General features: G+C 39.8%; 1 protein-coding gene and 1 pseudogene across 1 annotated transcript in view; one reads left to right on the top strand and one right to left on the bottom strand.

Moving 5' to 3' along the window:
- Positions 1–1,778: 1,778 nt before the first annotated feature.
- The window catches only part of CCDC7 (coiled-coil domain containing 7), a 467,329-nt gene continuing 454,221 nt past the window's right edge, over positions 1,779–14,886 (bottom strand). The window contains exon 47 of the mRNA XM_078329853.1: positions 1,779–2,693. The gene's annotated coding sequence lies outside the window, so the exon portion shown is untranslated. The remainder of the gene's footprint in view (positions 2,694–14,886) is intronic.
- LOC128928355 (U2 spliceosomal RNA) lies at positions 12,952–13,154 on the top strand (annotated as a pseudogene).

Below are 14,886 nucleotides of genomic sequence, written 5' to 3'. Positions count from 1 at the left end.
TTGTAAAGCAGGCCTGCTGGTGACAAAATCTCTGAATAGTTGCTTGTTCGCAAAGGATTTTATTTTTCCTTCACGTATGAAGCTTAGTTTGGCTGGATATGAAATTCGGGGTTGAAAGTTCTTTTTTTTTTAAGGATGTTGAATATTGGCCCCCACTTTCTTCTGGCTTGTAGGGTTTCTGCAGAGAGCTGCTGTGAGTCTGTTGGGCTTCCCTTTGTGGGTAACCCGACCTTTCTCTCTGGCTGCCCTTTACAATTTTCTCCTTCATTTCAACCCTGGTGAATCTGACGATTATGTGCCTTGTGGTTGCTCTTCTCGAGGAATCATTGTGTTGTTCTGTTTCCTGGACTTGAATATTGGTCTGCCTTGCTAGGTTGGGGATGTTTTTCTGGATAATATCCTGAAGAGTATTTTCCATCTTGGATTCATTCTCTTCATCACATTCAGGTACACCTCTCAAACATAGATTAGGCCTATTCACATAGTCCCGTATTTCTTGGAGACTTTGTTCATTCCTTTTTACACTTTTTTTGTAATCTTGCCTTCTCATTTTATTTCATTGAGTTCATCCTTGACCTCTGATACTCTTTCTTCTGCTTGGTCAATTCAGCCATTGAAACTTGTGCATGCTTCGTGAAGTTCTCGTGTTGTGTTTTTTAGCTCCATCAATTCACTTATATTCCTCTCTAAGTTGTTCATTCTCGTTACCATTTTGTGTAATCTTTTTTTCAAGGTTCTTAGTTTCTTTGTATTGGGTTAGAACATGTTTTTTTAACTCCCAGAAGTTTCTCATTAGCCATCTTCGGAAGTCTGATTCTGTCATTTCATCACACTCATTCTCCATCCAGCCTTGTTCCCTTGCTGGTGGAGTTGTGATCCCTTGTAGTAGGAGAGGTGTTCTGCTTTCGGGTGTTTTCCTCCTTTTTGTGCTGGTTTTTTCCCGTTTTTGTGGATTTATCCACCTGTCATCTGAGTAGTTGCTGATTTTCCGATTGGGTCTCTGAGTGGATGTCCAGTTGATGATGAAGTTATTTCTGTTTCTTAGTTTTCCTTCTAACAGTCTGGCCCCTCAGCTGTAGGACTGCTGAGGTCCACTCCAGGCTCTGCTTGCCTGGGGATCACCTGCAGCGGCTGCAGAACAGTAAGAGTTGCTACCTGTTTCTTCTTCTGCTATCTTTGTCCCAGAATGATGGGTGCCAAATGTCAGTCTGATCAGTCCTTGGTGAGGTGACTTTTTGGATATACGGGGGTCAGGGAGCTGCCTGAGGAGACAGTCTGTCCTTTATAGAAGTTCAAGTGCTGAGTTGTGAGCTCCGTTGTTCAGAGCTGCTGGAAAGGTACGTTTAAGTCTGCTGCAGGAGAACTCATAAACCCCCTTTTTTATGCCAGGTCCTCTGTTCTGGGGAGTTCAGGCTTTATGAGCTTCCATTGTGCCATTGCCTTTTTATTCAGGGCTGCTCTGCCTAGCAAGGAGGCAGCCTAGTCACTGTCTGCCTGCAGAGTCTTTGCTGAACTGCTGTCGGCTCCGCCCTGCTGCTGTGTGAATTTCCCTGCAGTCCTGTTTATATGGGCGTGGTTAGAACTGCCTCGGCAATGGTGGCCCACCTCTGTAATGGCGGACTCTCTCTTTAGTGGTGGGTTGCCTCAGCGATGGCAGACTACCTCCGTAGGGGTGGAGTGTCTCAGTAATGGCAGACACCTTTCCCATAAAGCTGGATCCTCCCAGGTTCAGCTGTGCTTGCCGTGAAACTCTCAACCCAGGGCGTTTCCAATTGCTGTTTTTATGTGTGTGTGTGTGTGTGTGTGTGTGTGTGTGTGTGTGTGTGTGTGTTGGTCGGGGGGGGGAATCCGCTGAGCCTTATCACCTGGCTCCCTCCCTCAGAGCCTTTTTTTTTTTTTTTTAAGTTGAACGGTTGACTCTCTCCCAGGTGTTCCTTCCAGTTGCCTGCCGAAAAGGCACTGGGATCTGTGTGATTTCCCGTGCGGCAACCCACTGCGCCGGCTGAAACAACGGTGCTGCCTGGGAATCTCCTGGCCTGGCTTCCTGTTTCTGTCCCCTGTTTAATCAGATGAATGGGCGACTCTGCCTTCCTGGATCTCCAATCGCCACCTTAAAAGGGCAATCAGACCAGTGTATTTTGCATGGAGAACTGCCATGCCGGGGCACCGGCAAAATAGCTGCACTGACCAAAATTGCTGCACTGATGACCCGTGGGGCTTCTCTGCCTGGGAATCTTCTGGTCTGTGGGTAATAAAGATCTGTCTGGAAATGCAGCATCCACTCATCCTGTGCACTTTCACTGGGAGCTGCAATCCTGAGCTGCTCCTAAACTGCCATCTTGGGTCTTCCCAGCAGCCATTTTAAACATCAATTTGATGATACTGCCCAAACATCCCCAGTTCGGTTCGACTTTGAGATCCTCAAGCCCACCATAGTTTTTTGGGTTTGGCATTTCTTTCTTATCCTTAAATGTGGTAGCTCCATGAGGACAGGGACCTGTGTTGATTCACTGTGTCTGTGTACTTCACTTAGCAGAACGTTTTCAAGGTCGATCCATGTAGTAGCACGTATTCAGAACTTCACTCCTTTTATGGCTAAGTATTCTGTTGCCTGTGTAGAGCACAGTTTGTTTATCCATTCATTTTCAGTGGACACTTAGATTTTTTCCACCTTTTGGCTCTTGTGAATAATGCTGCAATAAATATTGGCGTATAAGGATCAGTTTAAGTTCAAACCTTCAATTTCTTTTAGTATATGCCTAAAAGGAGAATCATTGCATCATATAGTAATTGTGTTTTCCTCTTCTTTGAGGAACTGCTAAACTTCTTTTCCACAGTGGCTGCACCATTTTACAGTCCTACTAGCGGTGTATGAGGGTTCAACAGAGAACTCTCAGAACAGAACGGATATTTCACCAGAGAAGATGAATGGCAAAAAAAAAAAAAAATGAAATAATGGAAATGCAAATTAAAATTATGATGAGATACCATTAGATGCCCACTAGAATGGCTGAGTTTAAATGGCTGAAAATATCAGTTGTATCCTTAGAACTGGTATTAATATCTGGCACGAAGTAAGATGTAGGTGACCAATAAGTATTTGTTGAGTAGGTGGGTTCATTTGTGTGATCCGCTGCCAGACCTACCTACCTATTAGCAACTGCAGTGACATACTGACCTTCCTGCCACTATTTGTTGATAAACTCTCTAAAGACAGATCTTCCACTTGTATTCAAAGTATATCACTTCTTGCCTCCTAAGACAAGCAGTTCCCTCGTCTCCTGCATCATAAATTTTCCCCTCTGCTGGGTCATTCCCCTCAGTAACATAGTTACCATCTCTGTTGTTATCTTTCCTTTTAGAACTCAGGAGTTGGCTAAGCTATACACTGGTGACCAACTGATTTTGACAAGGTTTTCAAGTTTGTTAAATGGGTAAAGAATCTCTTCAACAGATGATGCTGGGATAACTAGATTTTCACAAGCAAAAGAGTGAAGCTGGACCCTATATACAAAAATTTACTCATAATGGATCAGTGACATCTAAATGTAAGAGCTCAAACCATCAGACTTTTAGAAGAAACAGGTGTACTTCATAAATTGGACTTCATCAAAATTAAAAATATTTGTGCATTATTAAAATAGGCAACCTACAGAATGGGAGAAAATTCTTGTAAATTATATATCTGATAAGGGATTAATATCCAGAATATATAAAGAATACAATTTAACAAAAAGTTCAGTTAAAAAATGGGCAAAGCGAGATGGATCCAAGATGGCCAATTAGGAGCAGCTCAGGATTGCAGCTCCCAGCGAAAGTGCAGATGGTGAGTGGACGCTGCATTTTTAGATGGATTTCTATTGCCCACAGGCCAGGAAATTTTCAGGTGGAGGAGCCCCATGGGTGACCATTGCGCTCTGCAGCTGTTTTGGCTGGTGTGATGAGTCTCCGTAAAAAATACACGGGCCCAGGCACTGTTTTAGCTGGCAATTGGAGCTCCTGGGAGACAGAGTCGCCCATCCACCTGATAAAAAACGGGACTGAAACAGAGCCAGGCCAGGAGATCCCAAGCAAAAAAGTGCCACAAATCGCAGCATGGCCGTTTCAGCAAGTGCAGTGGGTCACCACATAGTAAATCACACAGGTTCTGGCAACTTTTCAACAGGTGACTGGAACGCCTAGGAGATGGAATCACTCCTTCAAGTGAAAGAAAAAAGGTGGAGGCGTTCTGAGGCAGGGAGCCAGATGATCAGGCTAGGCTGGTCCCACCTTGACAGAAAAACAGCAATCTGAAACGCTCTGGATTGAAAGTTTCACAGCAAGCACAGCTGAACCCAGGACGGTCCAGATCTGTTGGGGAAGGGTGTCCACCATTACCAAGGCTGTCTACCACTATGAAGGTAGTCTGCCATTGCTGAGGCAGCCCGCCATTAGAGAGAGATTCCGCCATTGCAGAGGTGGGCTGCCATTGCGAGGCAGTTCTAACTATACTTGTATAAACAGGACTGTAGGAAAGTTCACACAGCAGCTGGGCAGAATCCACAGCAGCTCAGCAAAGCCTCTGCAGGCAGATAGTGACTAGGCTGCCTCCTCGCTGGGCAGGGCAGCCCTGAAAAAAGCCAGCAGCACAAAAGAAACTCAAATAAAGCCCTAACTCTTCAGGACATAACACGTGGGGGAAAATAAAAGGTGTTTATGAGTTCTGCTGCAGCATACTTAAACATACGTGCCCAATAGCTCTGAATGGAACAACAGAGCTCACAGCTCAGCACTTGAGCTCCTATAAAGGACAGACTGTCTCCTGAAGCAGCTCCCTAACCCCCATATATCCTAAGAGTCACCTCATAAAAGAGAGCTCAGACTGACATCTAGTGGGTATCCTTTTGGGACAAAGCAGAAGAAGAAACTGGCAGCAACCCTTACTATTCTGCAATTGATGCCAGTGATCCCAAGGCAAGCAGGGCCTGGAGTGGACCTCACCACTTCTACAGCAGAGGGCCTGACTGTTAGAAGGAAAACTAAGAAACAGAAAGAAATAACTACATCATCACCAAACTGGATGTCCAGAGATCCAATCTGGAAGTCAGCAACTACAAAGACTACAGGTGGGTAAATCCACAAAGATGGGAAGAAACCAGCACAAAAAGGATGAAAACACTCTATACCAGAACGCCTCTCTTCCTACAGGGGATCACAACTCCTCACCAGCAAGGAAACAGGCTGGATGGGGAATGAGTATGATGAATTGACAGAAACAGGCTTCAGAAGGTGGGTAATAATAAACTTCTCTGAGCTAAAAGAACATGTGCTAACCCAATGCAAAGAAACTGAGAACCTTGAAAAAAGATTACACAAAATGGTAACGAGAATAAACAACTTAGAGAGGAATATAAGTGAATTGAGGGAGCTGGAAAAAAAAAAAAAAAAACAGGAGAACTTCATGAAGCATACACAAGTTTCAACAGCCGAATAGACCAAGCAGAAGAAAGGATATCAGAGGTCGAAGATCAACTCAATGAAATAAATTGAGAATGCAACATCAGAGAAAAAAGGGCAAAAATGAACAAAGCCTCCAAGAAATATGGGAGTATGTGAAAAGACCTAATATACGTTTGATGATAGGTGTACCTGAATGTCATGAAGAGAATGAATTCATGCTGGAAAATACTTTCAGGATATCCAGGAAAGCTTCCCCAACCTAGCAAGGCAGTCCAATATTCAAGTCCAGGAAATAGAGAACAACACAAATATATTCCTCAAGAAGAGCAACCCCATGGCACATAATCTTCAGATTCACTAGGGTTGAAATGAAGGAGAAAATGCTAAGGGCAGCCAGAGAGAAAGGTCAGGTTATGCACAAAGGGAATCCCATCAGACTCACAGCAGATCTCTCAGCAGAAACCCTGTAAGGCAGAGTGGGGGTCAATATTCAACATCCTTAAAGAAAAGAACTTTCAACCCAGAATTTTATATCCAGCCAAACTAATCTTCATAAGTGAAGGAAAAATAAAATCCTTTACAAACAAGCAATTACTCAGAGATTTCATAACCACCAGGCCTGCTTTACAGGAGCTCCGGAATGAGGCACTAATAGAAAGGAACAACCAGTACCAGCCACTCCAAAAACATACCAATGGTAAAGAGCATTGACATAATGAAGAAAGTGCATCAACTAATGGGCAAAAGAAGCCAGCTAGCATCAAAATGGCAGGATCAAATTCACACATAACAATATTAACCCTAAATGTAAATAGGCTAAACCCCCAATCCAAAGACACAGACTGGCAAATTGGATAAAAAGCCAAAACCCATAGGTTTGCTGTATCCAGGAAACCCATCTCACATGCAAGGATACACAAAGGCTCAAAATAAAGGGATGGAGGAAGATTTTTATCAAGCAAATGGAGAGCAAAAGAAAGCAGGAGTTGCAAATCTCATCTCAGATAAAATAGAATTTAAACCAACAAAGATCAAAAGAGACAAAGACATTACACAATGGTAAAAGGATCGATGCAACAAGAAGAGCTAATGATCCTAAGTATATACACACCCAATACAGGAGCACCCAGCTACATAAAGCAAGTTTTTAATGACTTTCAAAGAGACTTAGACTCCCATACAATAATAGTGGGAGACTTTAATACCCCATTTTCAATATTAGATCAAGGAGACAGAAAATTAACAAGAATATCCAGAACTTGAACTCAGACCTGGACCAATCAAACCACATACACATTTACAGAACTCTCCACCATCCACAGAATATACATTCTTCTGAGCACCACATCACACCTACTCTAAAATTGACCACATAATTGGAAGTAAATCACTCCTCAGCAAATGCAAAAGAACGGAAATCATAACAATCTCTCAGACCACAGTGCAATCAAGTTAGAACTCAGAATTCAGAAACTAACTCAGAAGTGCACAGCTTCATGGAAACTGAACAACTGGCTCTTGAATGTTGACTGGATAAACAATGAAATGAAGGCAGAAATAAGTTCTTCGAAACCAATGAGAATGAAGATACAATATACCAGAATCTCTGGGACACATTTAAAGCAGCGTCTAGGAAAATATATAGCAATAAATGCCCCCATGAGAAGCAAGGAGAGATCTGAAATTGACACCCTATCATCAAGATTGGAAGAAATAGAGGAGCAAGATCAATAAAACTCAAAACCTAGCAGAAGATAAGAAATAACTAAGATCAGAGCAGAACTGAAGGAGATAGAGATACAAAAAAACCGTCAAAATATCAATAAATCCAGGAGCTGGTTTTTTATAAAGATCACACAATAGGCCACTAGCTAGATTAATAATAAGGAAAAGAGAATAATCAAATATATGCAATAAAAAACGATAAAGGGGATATCACCACAGATTCCACAAATATACAAACTATCATCAGAGGTTATTACAAACAACTCTATGTACATAAACTATTAACCTGGAAGAAATGGATAATTTCCTGGACACTTGCATCCTCTTTAGCCTAAACGAAGAAGAAGTCGAAACCCTGAATAGATTAATAACAAGGACAGAAGTTGAGGCAGCAATTAAGAGCCTACCACATAAAAAAAACCCCAGGTCCACATGGGTTCACAGCCGAATTCTACCAGACACACAGAGGAGCTGATATCACTCCTGAATCTATTTCAAACAATCAGTGAGAGGGAGTTCTTCCCAAATCATTTTATGAGACCAACATCATCCTGATAGCAAAACCTGGCAGAGACTCAGCAAGAAAGGAAAACATGAGGCCAATATCCATGATGAACATAGATGTGAAAACCTTCAATAAAATACTGTCAAACTGATAGCAACAGCACATAGAAAAGCTTATCCACCATGTTCAAGTAGGCTTCATCCGGGGGATGCAAGGCTGGTTCAACATACGCAAGTGTATAAACGTAATACACCACATAAACAGAATCGAAAATAAAAACCACATGATTGTCTGAATTGATGCAGAGGGCTTTGACACAATTCAACTGCCCTTTATGCTAAAAACCCTAAATAAAGTAGGTATATTGATGGAACGTATCTTAAAATGATAAAAGCTATTTACGACAAACCAGCCAATATCATACAGAATTGGCAAAAACTGGAAGCATTCTCTTTGAAATCTGGCACTAGACAAGGATGCCGTCTCTCACCACTCCTATTCAATAGAGTATTGGAAGTTCTAACCACAGCAATCAGGCAAGAAACAGAAATAAAGGGTATTCAGTTAGGAAAGGAGGAAGTCAAATTGTCTCTGTTTGCAGATGACATGATTGTATATTTAGAAGACTCCATCATCTGAGCCCAAAATCTCCTGAAACTGATAAGCAACTTCAGCAAAGTCTCAGGATACAAAATCAATGTGCAAAAATCACAAGCATTTATATATGCCAGTAACAGACTTAAAGAGAGCCAATCAAGAATGAACTGCCCTTCACAATTGCTACAAAGAGAATAAAGTACCTAGGAATACAACTAACACAGAACATAAAGGACCTCTTCAAGGAGACCTACAAACCACTGCTCAACAAAATAAGAGATGACACAAACTGATGGAGAACCATTCCATGTTCATGGTTAGGGAGAATCAATGTCATGAAAATGGCCATACTGCCCAAAGTAATGTATAGATTAAACACAATCCCCATCAAGCTACCAATGACCTTCACAGAACTGGAAAAAAACCACCTTAAACTTCATATGGAACCAAAAGAGAGCCCACATAGCCCAGTCAACTCTAAGCAAAAAGAACAAAGCTGGAGGCATCACAGTACCAGAATTCAAACTATACTACAAGGCTACAGTAATCAAAACAGCACGATACTGGTACCAAAACAGAGATATAGACCAATGGAACAGAACAGAGGCATTGGAGGCAACACCACACATCTACAACTATTTGATCTTTGACAACCCTGAGAAAAACTAGCATTGGGGAAAGGAGTCCCTGTTTAATAAATGGTGTTGGGAAAACTGGCTAGCCATGTGCAGAAAGGAGAAACTGGACCCCTTCCTGACACCTTGCACTCAAATTAACTCCAGATGGATTAAAGACTTAAACATGAGACTTAACATCATAAAAACTGTAGAAGAAAATCTAGGCAAAACCATTCAGGACAGAGGCACAGGCAAGGACTTCATCACCACAACACCAAAAGCATTGGCAACAAAAGCCAGAATAAACAAATAGGACCTAATCAAACTCTACAGCTTCTGCACAGCAAAAGAAGCCAGTCATTAGAGTGAATCAGCAACCAACAGAATGAGAAAAAATTTTTGCAATCTACCCATCTGACAAAGGGCTAATATCCAGAATCTATAAAGAACTAACGGATTTACAAGAAAAAACAAGCCCATTCAAAAGTGGGTGAAGGATATGAAGAGACATTTTACAAAAGAAGGGCCATTTTACATGAGGCCAACAAACGTCAAAAAATGCTCATCATCACTGGTCATTAGAGAAATGCAAATCAAAACTACATTGAGGTACCATCTCATGTCAGTTAGAATGGCCATCATTAAAAACTCTGGAGACAACAGATGCTGAAGAAGATGTGGAGAAATAGGAACACTTTTAAACTATTGGTGGGAGTGTATAAGTTCAACCATTGTGGAAGACAGTGTGGCGATTCCTCAGGGACTTAGAAATAGAAATTCCTTTTGATCCAGCAATCCCAGTACTGGGTAAATATCGAAAGGATTATAAATCATTCTAATATAAGGACACATGCACATGTATGTTCACTGCAGCCCTGTGTACAATAGCAAAGACCTGGAACCAACCCAAACGCCCATGGATGATAGACTGGACAGGGAAAATGTGGCACATATACACTATGGAATATTAAGCAGCCATCAAAAACGATGAGTTCGTGTCTTTGTAGGGACATGGATGAACCTGGAAATCATCATTTTCAGCAAACTGACACAAGAACAGAAAATCAAACACCACATGTTCTTGCTCATAGGTGGGTTTTGAACAACGAGAACATGTGGACACAGGGTGGGGAGCATCACACGCTGGGTTCTGTCAAGGGGAAATATGGGAGGGACAGCAGTGGGTGGGGAGTTGGGGAGAGAGCATGGGGAGAAGTGCCACATATAGTTGAAGGGGAGGAAGGCAGCAAATCACCCTGCCATGTATGTACCTATCTAACAGTCTTGCATGTTCTTCACATGTACCCCAAAACCTAATATGCAATTAAAAAAAAAACATAGAATCAAGCTATCTAAAAAAAAAAAAAATGGGCAAAGCACTTACTAATTTCTCCAAAGAAGATACATAAATGGCTAACATATTTTGAAAAGAGGCTCAAAATCAGCCATCATGGCAGTGCAAACTAAAATCATAATGAGGTACACTACACGTTTACTAGGATAGCTCTAATTTTTAAAAAGTGGAAAATAAGTGTTGGCAAGGATAGAAATCAGAAACCAGAATGCACCGCTGGTGGGAATGTAAAATGGCACAGCTACTGTGGAAAAGAGTTCAGTGCCTCCACAAAGACTTGAACGTAAAATTACCATATGACCCCTCAATTCTACCTTTAGATGTCTAGTCAAAATAATTAAAAGTAGGTTCTTGATGTATACTTACTAGCTCATATTAATTGCAGCAGCATTCACAGTAGTCAAAAGTTGGAAACAATCCAAGAGTCCATTGATAAGTGAATGGATAAACAAAATGAAGCATATCAGACAATGGCATACTATATAGCTGTAAAGGGAATGAGAGTTTGATACATACTGCAACATGGGTGAAACTTGCAGATGTTATGCTAAGTGAAGTAAATAGAAAAGGACAAATGTATGTTCCATTTACATGAAATACCTTGAATAGGTAAATGCCCTACAGACAGAAAGGTCCTAGGGGGTAGTGGAAGTGGGAAGTTATTGCTAATGGCTATGGAGTTTTGTTTGGGATGGTGAAAAATGTTGGAAATAGTGGAGATGGTCACAAAACATTGTGAATGTAATTATTGCCAGTGGAACACTGAAAGTGGCTTTAATTGCAAAAAGATAAAATGAAAAGGCATAGTGAGGAAAATATTAGCAAAGCATATTGTCTGATTAAGGACTTTTATCTAGAGCACATAAGGATCACTTAGAGTCTAAAACAAGAATAACAAGATCCCCCTAAAAAATTTAAACTGGGCAAAATATTTGAACAGATTCTTCACCAGAGAAGATGAATGGCACAAAACAAGCAAATGGAAAGACAAAAATCACAACAAGATGCCATTAGAAACCCACTAAAATCACCGTAATTTAAATGGTTGGTTTCCAAGAATGTGGAACAAGTGCTAATTCAGTATTAATGAGAATGTGAACTAGTGCAACCACTTTGAAAACAAGTTAGCAGTTCTTTTTTTTTTTTTTGGAGATGGAGTTTCACTCTACAAATCTTTCTGAAATGTTCAGTCTTGTCCATGTCTTGATTTTGAGGCATATTTTCCTCTAATTGAAAGGCATTTTTCAAAATATTATCTAGAGCTCTTTTCAAAAATCAATGATCTTTCCATGCTAAAATATTCATTTTAGCTGAACATTGACAAGGACTTCCTCCTTGATCAAACTTTAGTTAGGCTTCTCTAAGCCGTCTTCTCAACTAGGCCTCATCCTTGGCCTTGGCCTGCCTTAAGCAAAGAATCCTGCTAAGTCAGTTTAGTGGGAATCTCCCATGCTTGATATCTAACCAAGTTTCTCACCCCTCACCCTTAATGTCTAAATCCTTAATCTGCCTGTAGGAAGAATCTTGTTAGGCAACTTAAGCAAGAATCCCTCTACACTTGATGTCTCCTCTTAATAATTTGCTTCTGGTTACTCTGAAGGGAACCAGATGCAAATAAAAATAAAAGTTTATAATTTAGTTCTTTATCAATGTCCATTTATCAGGACCTTCCCCTTTTTGGTATTTTTTTTCTATATATATTTTCCCCTCTGTCTAACCCCTTTAATTTCTGCTTTGAACAGCTCTCTGAACTTATTGCCAGTAAGCAATAAATTTTGTTTTAAAATTGCTGTTTGACCACTTTTTTAATGTTGCTTCTTACATTCCTCATATCTTTATAGCACTTTTACAATTACTATCCTATTGATCTCCTGGCTGGTGGTTATAATGCTCTTTCCAAGACTTTTAAGGTCAATTATCCCTCCCCATGAGACAAATACAGTATGTTCTACTTGCTTTGGAAATAGAAAACATAACCTGGAAGTATCATGGTTAAATTATAAAGTCCAACACATACCCTCAAAACAGAAACTCTTCTTCTATCAACATCTAAAATTTTGAGCTTCCTGTTCATCTTCTCATTTCATTCTGCAAATGCTCTGTGGGCGATTATTTTAAATTTACAGACAAATTGTTAAAATAGTTCAAATACTTTCCATATGCCCATTACCTTGGGGCTCAATCCAGGCTTTCCATCTTGCCTACCTCTACCTATTTTACTCCAAACATGTAAAATCCACCTCTCACTCTTCCTCATCCCTTTACTTACTTATTCAACCTCAGCATATGCATAGTGTTTTCAGAACTGTTAATCTGTACACTTCTAAGAAACATTTAATGACTAGAGTTCAGTGTTTATATATAGAGTTTTTGTTTTGAATATTATGGTTTCTCATGTAATTTGAATTTTGCAGTCAATATTATGTTATTAAAACATTTAAAGGTTATTCCTAATTAAGCAGAGTATAGGTATGTTATTAGGAATATATTATATTCTATAATGTAATAGGATATAATATATACCTATTCTGAATGATCCTACTCAGCAATGACACTTCCAAATATATTGTTTAATTTTTACAGCCATAGAGATTATTCTTATAAAGCCTTTTCAATTGATCTGTTGAAAATAAACAGATGTTTTTGGTGCCAGGCATTGATCCAAAGGCTATACTTTTATTATCGCATTTAATCTCCTTTAAAATATTTTTAAAATTGCTTCTTGGCCTTTTGGCTAAGATCAAGTGTAAAATATTTTTTTAGTTTCATTCTAGTTTCATCAATGGGTAAAACTTGTACGATGCCAGAATTAACCTCAATGTTATGAACCATTTCTTTCTTTTTTTTTTTAGATGGAGTCTTGCTCTTTTACCTAGGCTGGAGTGCAGTGGCACAATCTCAGCTCACTGCAACCTCCACCTCCCAGGTCATGCAATTCTCCCACATCAGCCTTCTGAGTAGCTGAAGTTATAGGCATGCACCACTATGCCTGGCTAATTTTTCTATTTTTAGTAGAGACAGGTTTTATCATGTCTACCAGACTGGTCTTGAACTCCTGACCTTGTGATCCACCCACCTCGATCTCCCAAAGTCCTGGGATTACCGGTGTGAGCCACCACACCCAACTGTTATGAACCATTTCTAACAGTGAGAGTCTTCCTACAATTGAGAGAGTAAGATCTCTGTAACTAGATACATAATTAAGTAGAGGCTGAATGATCGTCTTTCAAATATTAAGTTGTGAAAAGAATCCCAGAATGTGGGGTCCAACTTGCAGACCCTGACCCAGTGACAGATGAACAAATGCACTCAGAGGCCAGTTCCAGTGAAAGAGTGTGATGAACAAATGTGCTCAGACACAGATATCCAGTGAAAAAGTGGACTATAAACTCTGAGGAGGGTGCTATAGTCAGCAGCCATGGTCCTCACCAGCTGGCACTGCAGGCATTCATTCCATATAGATTTAATGACAGAGGCTTTAAGTTAATTATCCATACTTGTGGATAATTAACATGATTGCCTTCACCAGAGAGAGCCATCCTACAATGATTAAAAGCCATGTCCCAAGGCCTACAGCAATCACCATTTGTGGGTAACATTGTTGACCACCCTAGTAGAGAGCAGTCATGTGCTTGTGGATGTTCAAAGCTTGCTCTTAGGGCCACATGAGTAAACAAGCTCTTTAGATAAACTCCCCCACATTCCTTTGTATCTACTCCTGCCTAGTTGCCTCTGTGTAAGAACCACTGCCTTCAGGTCATTCCTTCTCAAGGCTTTTGCACAAACCTCCCAGCCTTCCAAGAAGGTTTGCATCTATTTCTCTCTAATTTTTCTCTTCTAATTTCTCCCACCACCCTGACTGAACCCCTACAGGAAATAGAAAATTATACATCATGTATGATTTGTTTTAATGCAAACTCTGAGCTCTAGGGTTGCTTAAGGAAATATACAGAACAGAGGTAGGGAAAATGGGATAAACTATTATCCTTTACTTAAGTCTCAAATTAAAGCCTCTTATTTTTCAAGAATAACTTACTATCCTGATGGAGAATATATCTGTTTTTCATTAAAATGTGTCTGTGTACTACTGAGAGGCACCATGGATTTGACAAAGAACCCATTTCAAATCTATTTCTGGGATCCACAACTACTGTCTATTATATACTGAGCTAAGAACATGGAAGAGAGTTAAACTATTAAACACAGAAATTTAAATATTTACTGATTTTTTTTTCACTAAAGCAGTAGCCTACCATAAGCAGGTTTTGAAATGCTGTGATAATTTTTGGATTCTGAATAAGATCTAATTAAATATACTGTTCTTTCATTTTGTCATATTCATTTGGGTTAACAAGAAACCAAAATATTAGTTAATACTATTTAGAAATATTAGAAGCTGATACAAGTTCTAAAAATGAGACAAATTGTCACATAAAAAGAGGCACATGATTAGATGATGATGGTGACTATAATGGAAATTTAGAGTCTCAGGTTCAAAAGAGAAAATAAGACAATATGAAGATACTGGATTCCTAACATTTAATATTTACAAGAAATTTTTCCTATTATACTTTTCAATGTTCCTCTTAACTAGTGTCAATGAAGTAATTGTTTTAACTAGTGTCAGTTAAACTTAGTATTCATGAAAA

This window comes from Callithrix jacchus, chromosome 7, assembly GCF_049354715.1.
Source record: "Callithrix jacchus isolate 240 chromosome 7, calJac240_pri, whole genome shotgun sequence".
NCBI classification, from domain to species: Eukaryota; Metazoa; Chordata; class Mammalia; order Primates; family Cebidae; genus Callithrix; species Callithrix jacchus.
This window is presented reverse-complemented; position numbering and strand designations above follow the sequence as displayed.